The 8,866-nt window shown below is 44.0% G+C and overlaps 1 protein-coding gene across 1 annotated transcript in view; it reads left to right on the top strand.

The window, feature by feature from the left end:
• The first annotated feature begins 3,074 nt into the window (after positions 1 to 3,074).
• The window catches only part of unc13d (unc-13 homolog D (C. elegans)), a 148,216-nt gene continuing 142,424 nt past the window's right edge, over positions 3,075 to 8,866 (top strand). Inside the window, exon 1 of the mRNA XM_078225269.1 lies at positions 3,075 to 3,372. The gene's annotated coding sequence lies outside the window, so the exon portion shown is untranslated. The remainder of the gene's footprint in view (positions 3,373 to 8,866) is intronic.

The following is an 8,866-nucleotide window of genomic DNA, read 5'->3' as shown; positions in this document are numbered from 1 at the left end:
GTAGGGGGATGGTGGATGAATTGAAGAACAGGCTTCCTCTTGAGGCTGCTAGCCTTTTCCCTCTGGGTTGCTGACATCCTGGACAGTCTGGTGATGAGAGAGTGGGATCAATGTACTGGGCTGGTGTTTAAATATGGCACCAGTACCTTCAATCCTGCCTGCCGATGGCGGGCAGACGAATCAGCTGCCAGCCTGCCGGGTGATTCTGAGGGGAACATGCCTGTGCATAATTAATGAGGTTCCAAGAGCAGAATCTGGCATGGGCTCCCACCATTCTGGCCAGTGGGAAAGATGCCATTGGAGCTTCTGACCACAGCAATTATTCTCAAAATGGGGGAATTCCCAACTGCTGACATTAGGCTAACTGGTTTATAATCCCAATTTTTCTCCCTCCTTTTTTGAATAGCAGGGTTACATTTGCCACCCTCCAATCTGCCGGGATTCTTCCAACATTTACAGAATTTTGGAAGATGACAACCAACACATCTGCTATTTCCACAATCATCCTTTTAATAGCCTGGGATGTAGTTTATCAGACCCTGGGGGACTTATCGGCTTTGAGTTCCATCAATTTCTCCTCACTAAGCCCATAGTATTTTAGGAAGTTATTTCTGTCTTCCTCCGTGAAGACAGAACTAAAGTCGTTGTTTAATCGCTCTGCCATTTCCTTCTTCATGGTTGTAAATTCTCCTGTTATGGACTGTAAGGGGCTTGCATTTGTCTTCACTAATCTTTTTCTTTTTCATACGTACAGAAGCTTTTACAGCCTACATTTATATTTCATATTAATTTACTCTCATACATTATTCTTTACCTCTTAATCAATCTCTTGGTCCACTAAATTCTAAACTGCTCTCAATTCCCAGGCTTGCTACTTTTTCTAACAACTTTATGTGACAAATTGGACATTATGAAACAGGTATTGGGATCATACACTATGTATTGGGATTATAAACCAGGAATTGGAGTTATGGAACATAGAACATTACAGCGCAGTACAGGCCCTTCGGCCCTCGATGTTGCGGCGACCAGTGGAACCAATCTAAAGCCCCTCTCACCTACACTATTCCAATATCATCCATATGTTTATCCAATAACCATTTGAATGCTCTTAATGTTGACGAGTCCACTACTGCTGCAGGCAGGGCATTCCACGCCCTTACTACTCTCTGAGTAAAGAATCTACCTCTAACATCTGTCCTATATCTATCACCCCTCAATTTAAAGCTATGTCCCCTCGTGCTAGCCAACACCATCCGCGGAAAAAGGCTCTCACTATCCACCCTATCTAATCCTACACCAGGCATTGGGGTTATAAGCAAAGTATTGGGATTATAAACCCGGTATTTGGATCATAAGCCAGGTATTTGGATCATAAACCAGGAATTGGGGTTATACACCAGATATTGGGATTAGAAGACAGATATTGGGGTTATGAACCAGATATTGTGATCTTGAACCAGGTATTAGGGTTGTACACCTTTATTGTGATTATAAACCAGGTATTAGGATTGGAGTTAGGATTATATTCACTGGAGTTTAGAAAAGTGAGAGGGGATCTCATAGAAACTTATAAAGTTCTAACAGGGTTGGACAGGGTAGATTCAGCAAGAATGTTCCCAATGATGGGGGAGTCCAGAACTAGGGGTCATAGTTTGAGGATCAGGGGTAAATCTTTTAGAACTGAGGTGAGGAGAAATTCCTTCACCCAGAGGGTGGTGAATGTGTGGAATTCACTACCACAGAATGTAGTTGAAGCCAAAACGTTGTCTGATTTGAAGAAGAAATTAGATATAGCTCTTGGGGTTAAAGGGATCAAGGGATATGGGGGGAAGGTGGATCAGGATATTGAATTCAATGATCAGCCATAATCAAAATGAATGGTGGAGCAGGCTTGAAGGGCCGAATGGCCTATTCCTGCTTCTAGTTTGTGTTTTTATGTATTGTGATTATAAACCAGATATAGGGGTTATACACCAGGTATTTGGAATAGAAACTGGTTATTGGGATTATAAACCGGGTGTTGGGGTTGGCACACTAGGTGTTGGGGTTGGTCTATCAGATACGGGGTGCATGATCCCAAGCAGTTACAATGAAGGACATTGTTTAAAATGGAATGAATATTGTGGGAATGGCCTTATGAACAAAACAACATACTGAACAATCAGTTTAATTCAATAAGAAGTCTCACAACACCAGGTGAAAGTCCAACAGGTTTATTTGGAATCATGAACTTTCGGAGTGCTGCTCCTTCATCAGGTGAGTGACTCCGAAAGCTCGTGATTCCAAATAAACCTGTTGGACTTTAACCTGGTGTTGTGAGACTTCTTACTGTGCCCACCCCAGTCCAAAGCTGGCATCTCCACATCAAGTTTAATTCAAGACTAAATAAAAGCAAATTACTGCGGATGCTGGAATCTGAAACCAAAAGAGAAAACGCTGGAAAATCTCAGCAGGTCTGGCAGCATCTGTAAGGAGATCTCCTTACAGATGCTGCCCAACCTGCTGAGATTTTCCAGCGTTTTCTCTTTTAATTCAAGACTAAGCCTGGGTGTACGAATTTCCAAGTCTGATTCCTGGTGGATGTTCTATTAACTGCTCTCAGCAAAGCAGTAGCTGTGGAACTTTAAGTGGTCTCACTGTCTTTAGGCAAAGGAGACAGCAAGAAAGAGCCCAGGTTCCTACTTCTGATCAATATAGAGCGGTTCCTGCTCCCGAGGTGTCATTGGGTTAAGGCTTGTGGTGTTGTGGACCATTGTTGATTAGCTCACTGTAATGATGCACATTATGGTAAAATAGCCTGCTAATAATCCTGGTTTTGTCTCATATGTGACGGATTTTTAAGTGGGTATTGGAGCACATGACACTCGCTAGCTGAGACCCAGTGATCTGCAACCCAGCAGAAGATCTGAGAACTTTTTGGAGCCGGGGGTAGGAGGAGGGGGTATTAAAGAAACAGTTAATAAAACGTCTCTCCTCTAAATTTGATAAGCAACAGGAAATCATGTTTGTCGTCCCAGCATCATTGGGGCTGTGCATGTGGTGTGTTTGGTGTATTGCTGGAACAGGAGAGCTGGACAGCTGACATTTCCTGTGCTGTTGAATGGTTAGGCACAGATAAGCTTGTGGTTTCCTCTGATGTTGGAAAGTATGTCGCAAGCTAGAGAGCTCAAATAACTGCCTGCAACTCTGAAATTCAAGAGAGGTGTTTTCCACTGAATAAAATGAATCATGCTTTCTTCTTTCGTAGATGATTCTGCGTCGCATGATCAACAAAGGTATCAGTTTGATTGATCAGTCTCGCTTTGTATAAAGTGGATTCTGAGAACAACCCAGTTCCCATCTCAGTCTGCCTGACGCAAGCTCCTCAGAGTAAGTTACAAGTTTCTGACGATCTCCCATTACACTCCCTCTTCTAAATGAGCTGATTGTTTTTTTTCTCTCTTGGCTGTTGCTTGTTTTGGTTGATGTGCAGGTTGGATTTTTGGCTCTGAGATGCTGTAATTTGGAGCCCATGAAGTGAAGCAGGTCCTTCTCTCTCATGCTGTTGATCTGGGAGAAACAGCGAGGCCTGTAACACTCCCTAGTTTCATGTCTCGAGTTTAACATTGTTTGGTGTAATGGCTGACACTAAACAGGTGCATTGTGTATAAACAATTGCTAGGAATATTTCTAAAGCTAAGATCGATAGACTTTTGTTAGGTAAGAATATCAACATGGAACTAAGGTGGATTAATGGCGCTGAGGTACAGATCAGCCATATTTACATGAATGACAGAATAGGCTTGAATGGCCTAATGTTGTTAATAAAGCTCTTTGAGAAACCTGAGAAAAATAAGAGATGGCTTTCAAAGCAAATACAGATTATGGAGACTGGCTTAAGGTAACGGTAAAATGGTCTTTATAAGAATCTCAAATGAGGAGTCATAATGAACTTTATGTAGAATATTTTATAGAGAACAGTTTTCTATTGTCACAATTCAAATAATACCAGCAATATGGGAGGAGTGAGCTGCATCATTAAAGAGACTGAAATAGTGACTAAACCTTTCAGGAGTTTGGGGATTGCAGAGGATGTACTGACTGATGTTCCTTGAGTGCAGCAATATGCTGGGTTTGTTCTCTTAACACCTGTCCTAGGGAGTTCTGAAAAGCAGCAGTATTTGATCCCAACGGTGGTACGGGCACCCAAATATTGATTAGAATTATTCAAATTTATCACCCCATCAAGGTTGGTTCTGCTTTCTAATCTACTTTAAAGCCTATTTTAAAGGTTTAACATAGGTCAAGGGTTTGGTAACTGGGATGATAATGAATCAATGCAAGGAGGCTGACTGACACCTCCTGATCACATTGAAGAACCTGAGTCTCCTGGAGAAGTGAGAGGGAATCTGCCAAATGACGCTGTAAACCAGTCGAGCTCAATCCTGGGGGAAAATCTCCACCCAAATCTCCAACTGTGTGTTGAGTTTAAATGCATTCTATAGCCTCCCAATACAGGAAAGGTAGCTGAAAAGTCCCAATTGGACTTGAGCAACAGCTTGTAAAGTCTGACTCATGGAACAAGGCTCTTGTGGAAAATAGCTCAATGCTTGGGCTTCATACTATTTTATCCATAGCAGACAAAGTCTATTTGCTGCCAATTGCAAAACATCCTTCTTTCATACAAGCAGTGTTGTGAGAAAGAGAGGTTACAGTTCATAGGACATTCACAAAGCACAATACCAACACCCCCGTCCCGCCATCACCTCATCACTCATAGTTCAATTGTACATAGTCACACCATGAGTGATTCTGGAGGGAGAGGTGACTCTGGCAGGGCCTTTCAGAGCGTGTACAAACACTCCCCCTGCACAAGCAGATCCTCCATCCACCCATCACATTGACTGTCCTGACCTGCTCTATAAGTAAAGTTTATTTATTAGTCACAAGTAGGCTTACATTAACACTGCAATGAAGTTACTGTAAAATCCCCTAGTCGCCACACTCCGGCACCTGTTCAGGTACACTGAGGGAGACTTTAGCATGGCCAATGCATCTAACCAGCAAATCTTTCGGACTGTGGGAAGAAACCAGAGCACTTGGAGGAAACCCGTGGAGACACAAGGAGAACGTGGAGACTCTGCACGGACAGTGACCAAAGCTGGGAATCAAAACCTGGTCCCTGGCGCTCTGAGGCAGCAGTGCTAACCTCTGGTGCTGCTGGGGTTAGCTTTCAGTTGTCCATCTGAACTGATCCGCATCTCAATCTACTTATTTTCAAACAGAACCTGCTTTCATCCAACTTGTAGCATCAATCCCTTTTGATTTCAGAAAGATGTTGATGGTGATCTATTTCCTCAGCTCTACCTTCATTCCCCTCCAACTGTCACCCATGACCTTTCCCCATCACCATTACTATCGCTGGCATTACCTTCGACCGCCCCTCCATTACCCTGCAGCCCCCAATTCTCCTTCAACAATGTCCAGCTGAATGTGCACCGTACCTCCCCGAAAACCCCACCTCCAATGACCTCCCTGACCACCACCTTCCCACCACTATGGTCCATGTCTGCCTCTGAATCCCCACCAACCACCCCCATCACCCCTTCTACCGGTCCCAACATACCCTCATACTTCTACCCTGTCAGCTTTCTCTGTCCCCAGGCACATTCACCCTTCCATCCTTTCATGCCCACCCTCGGTTTGCTCCCTAGGAGGTGGACATTGATTGCCCAAACCCCTCCCTTGTATATTCACCAGGACATCCACAGCCCATCCCCTTCCTCCTCCCCCCCTCCAAACTCTCTCCCTTACTCCTTTCCCCCACCAAACTCCCCCGCTTAATCCTTTCCCATTTCAAACTCCCCCACTTACTCCTTTTCCATTCCAAAATCCCTCGCTTACTCCTTTTCCCCCCTCCAAACTTCCTCCCTCACTCTTTCCTCCCCTCCAAACTCCCTTCCTTACTCCTTCCACCCTCAAATTCCCTCCCTTACTTCTTCCACCCTCCAAGTTCCCTCCCTTACTCCTCCTCTCCCTCCAAACTCTTTTGGTTACTCCTTCCTCAATGAACTGAAAAGGATGCAAGTCTTAGGAGTTGTCTACAACCCTCCAGATGACAGTGATAAAGATGAGTGGATAAAAACAGATCAGAGAAGTTTGCTGCAAAAAGGAAGTAGTCATAATGAGACAACAAAAGAAAGTTTAAGTTGTAAATTTCTAAGTGAATTACTTGACTGTATTTGCAGAAGTATTCTGGATCAATGAAATTCTTCCACCAACAATAGAAGAGACCATATTAGATTTAATGATGAGTAATGAGCCTTAATTAGTCAACAATCTAATGGTAAGAGAAAAGCTAATCGTGATCATAGTATGATAGCATCAGGAACTAAGGTTTTAAATTGAGGTAAGGTTGACTTTTAGTGATGAGGCAGAAATTGACCACAATATGCTGGGTAGAACTAATATTGAAAAAACTACAAATAAATCATGCAACGTTTCCAAAGAAATATCTGGTAAAATTTGAGAACTATACATGCCCCTATTTAAACAATCTTGGTCAACAAGAGAAGTGAGACACAGTATAAAACTAAAAGGAAGGAACTCATACAAAGGCAAAGAACAGGAGAGATCCTATGGACTGGGAGGAATGGAACAAAGTCACATGAGGATGGAGCTAGATAGACCGAGTGCTTAAATCTGGTTATTTGTAAGTGAGGAGGGAGGTGCTGTTCTGGCCTTTTACAAAAAAAGAGTGGTCCAAGAGAGAGATTCAGAGACCATGAGAGCAAGAGCTGAAACACAGGGACATTAAATAAAGTAAAGTTTATTTATTAGTCACAAGTAAGGCTTACATCAACATTGCAATGAAGTTACTGTGAAATTCCCCTAGTCGCCACAGTCCAGGGCCTGTTTGGGCCAACACACCTAACCAGCACGTCTTTCAGATTGTGGAAGGAAACCGGAGCACCCAGAGGAAACCCATGCAGACACGGGGAGAACGTGCAAACTCCACGCAGACAGTGACACAAGCTGGGAATCGAACTCGGATCCCTGGCGCTGTGAAGCAGCAGTGCTAACCACTGTGCAACTGTGCCGCATGCAGGTGGTCAAGTGACGACTTTTAAGTTTTTGTTTCTCCCCACAACTGGAACAGTTCATTAAACCAATATTGGGGAGATGTGAGGATTATATTAAATTTATAGATTATCTCATAAACACCATAATATAACTGAGGATATTCATTGAGTGATATTCTAAATTTTACATCTAATTAGTTAAATGAAAACAAAATCAAGGTGGCAGGTGATGTATTGCAGCTGGAGCACGTGGGATTTGGTGGATGCCAGTGTGATCAACTCAGCCACATCTGCAATAAGTGTTTGCAGCTTGAGGAACTTCAGCTCTAAGTTGACAAGCTGGAGTCTGAGCTTTGGGTATTGTGATGCATCAGGGAGGGGGGAAAGTTACCTGGGCACTTAGCCCCAAGAGATAGTCACACCCTTTCAGTGAGAGGGTGGCATAGTGGGTAAGTGACTGGACTAGTAATCCATGTGAATGCTTTGGATATATAGGTTCAAGTTCCACCATGGCAGCTGGTAGGCAGTCCAAGAGAAACAGGCAGGTAGGTCAGGAGTCCCCTGGGGTCTCGCTCACATTTTGGAGGCTATTGAGGGCACTGCTTCCTCCAGGGAGTGCAGACAGAGCCAAGCTTCTGGCACCACAAGCAGCCTGTCTGTACAGGAGGGAAAGGGGGGAAGAGTGGCAGGGCAATAGAAATAGGGGATTCTATAGTCAGGAGAACAGATAGGCGCTACTGTGGCCATCAGCGTGACTCCAGGATGGGGTGTTGCCTCCTTAGTGCCAGGGTCAGGGATGTCACTGAACGGCTGCAGGGCCTCCGGAAGAGGGAGGGTGATAAGGCAGAGGTTATGGTACATGTTGGTACCAATGACATGGATAGAAAGAGGGATGAGGTCTTGCATCGAGAATTCAGGGAGCTAGGCAGTAGACTAAAAAGCCGATCCTCTTGGATTGTAATCTCTGCTATGTGCTAGCGAACACAGAAATAGGAGAATAGTGCAGATGACTGCGTGGCTTAAGAGATGGTGCAGGAGGGAGGGTTTTAGATTCCTGGGACCATTTCTGGGGAAGGTGTGACCTGTACAAGTGGGACTGTCTACATCTGGACCAGAGTGGGACTAACATATTTGCGGGACATTTTGCTAGTGCTGTTGGGAGGAGTTTAAACTAATTTGACAGGGGGAGGTGACACAGACTATTAGCAGAATAGGGTCACAGCATTATACAGTAAAACAATCAAAACAGTGGGAGTGCAGCTGTATTAAGTTTCAAGGGAGTAAAGCAAGGCTGAATGGCCTCTACTTTAATGATGTGGAGATGCCGGCGTTGGACTGGGGTAAACACAGTAAGAAGTCTCACAACACCAGGTTAAAGTCCAACAGGTTTATTTGGTAGCAAATACCATAAGCTTTCGGAGCACTGCTCCTTCGTCAAGTGCTCCGAAAGCTTATGGTATTTGCTACCAAATAAACCTGTTGGACTTTAACCTGGTGTTGTGAGACTTCTTACTGTCTCTACTTTAATGCCAGGAGTATTGCAGGTAAAATGGATGAGTTAAGGGTGAGGATTTGTGATACAACAACCATCACGGAGACATGGTTGAAGAAGGGGCAGGGTTGGCAACTCAACACTCTATAGAATCTTCAGGCGAGACACAGGAGGGGGTAAAAGAGGAGGAGGCATTGTTTAGTTAGTTAAGGAGTCAGTCACTGCAGTAAGGAGAGATGATATCTTAGAGGGGGCTTCAAATGGAGTTTTGTGGGTTGAGTTTAGGAATAAAAAGAGGACAGCCACATTG

This window comes from Mustelus asterias, chromosome 12 (assembly GCF_964213995.1).
Source record: "Mustelus asterias chromosome 12, sMusAst1.hap1.1, whole genome shotgun sequence".
Taxonomy (NCBI): Eukaryota; Metazoa; Chordata; class Chondrichthyes; order Carcharhiniformes; family Triakidae; genus Mustelus; species Mustelus asterias.
The sequence above is the reverse complement of the archived record's forward strand: the minus strand, read 5'-3'. Positions and strand labels throughout refer to the sequence as shown.